Below are 1,258 nucleotides of genomic sequence, written 5' to 3'. Positions count from 1 at the left end.
TTTCTGAGATCCTGTGGGCATTAGGGAGAGGTGAAGAGGGGATGGAGTTATGTTTGAAAGTATGAGGAGTCAGTGGAAAAGCTAGGTTCTTGACTATGCCTGATTGGTCAATGACATGGCCACAGTTTGGTAACTGGCTGTGCAGGTCTGGATTCCGGGTAGCAATAGTCCTGTACATCTGGCAACACTATGGTGTGTCTCTGTGGCAGCTTATTTTGAGCGTCACGGCTATTACCCAGAGTCAGGAGTAATGTCTTTCATTCTGAGACATCTAAACCCCCAACCACAGGCATGTTTTCTTCCAGGGCAGAGGGCAAATGCAATTACATCTGTGACCAATTTGCACAGCTGGGAGCTCAGCCTCCTGACAGAGACATTTATTTGAGATTCAAGTCTCTGGGGAGCCGGGTCACCAGACAGGAAGTAAGGTCCAGCAAGCATGTGTTGTCTACTATGTGAATGCTTGTTAGGTTGGGTCAGGGGAACAAAACAAAACAACACAGATTGTCAACTTAAGCTTTTAGAAGCAAAAAATAGCCTTCTTTGTCTACAAACCAGGTTTCTCAGGGCATAGAGGAAAATAAGAATATCAAATAAGACAGTTGCCACTGACTCCAGTACAAACATAGCACGCACATGGCACATGGAACTCATGGAAGGGGCGGGTGCCTGGGAGTCAAAGCCCTGGTTTCCAGTTGTGGTTCTACCACTGTGAACTGTGGTATCCTGGGCAAGTCACTTTGCTCAGGCTTTTTTTCTTTTTTTTTTTTCAGAATTTTTGTGTCATTCTTGCTCAGGGTCCATGCTAATCTTCTCTGTATCATTGCAATTTTAGTATATGTGCTACTGAAGCAAGCACTTTGTTTTTCTTTTCTTTTCTTTTTTTTTTTCTTGAGATGGGGTCTCACTCTGTCACCCAGGCTGGAGCGCAGTGATGCGATCACGGCTCACTGCAACTTTGACCTCCCGGGCTCAAGCTATCCTTTCATCAGCCTCCCCAGTAGCTGGAACTACAGGCCTTTTCCGGAGCTGGAAGACAAAGAAAAACACCACAAAAACATTGAATAGACAAATCCAGAGCCCAGCCTAATGACTCTATTTAGTATTTATCCTTAGGACAACGTCTCTGGATTTTATTTATTTATTTTGTCTCCCAATGGCTTCATTGAGACATAATTCACATACCATACAATTCACCAATATAAAATGTACAAGTCAGTGGTTCTTAGTATGTTCAGAGAGTTGTGCAGCCATAATT

The 1,258-nt window shown here is 43.7% G+C and overlaps 1 non-coding gene across 1 annotated transcript; it reads right to left on the bottom strand.

The window, feature by feature from the left end:
* Nucleotides 1–751: 751 nt before the first annotated feature.
* Nucleotides 752–859, bottom strand: LOC117088825. Its single transcript, XR_004439355.1, has one exon. It is a non-coding gene; the product is annotated as a U6 spliceosomal RNA (small nuclear RNA).
* Between the last annotated feature and the right edge of the window lie 399 nt (nucleotides 860–1,258).

Source organism: Trachypithecus francoisi, unplaced genomic scaffold (assembly GCF_009764315.1).
Source record: "Trachypithecus francoisi isolate TF-2019V2 unplaced genomic scaffold, Tfra_2.0 Lachesis_group10, whole genome shotgun sequence".
NCBI lineage: Eukaryota > Metazoa > Chordata > Mammalia > Primates > Cercopithecidae > Trachypithecus > Trachypithecus francoisi.
The sequence above is the reverse complement of the archived record's forward strand: the minus strand, read 5'-3'. Positions and strand labels throughout refer to the sequence as shown.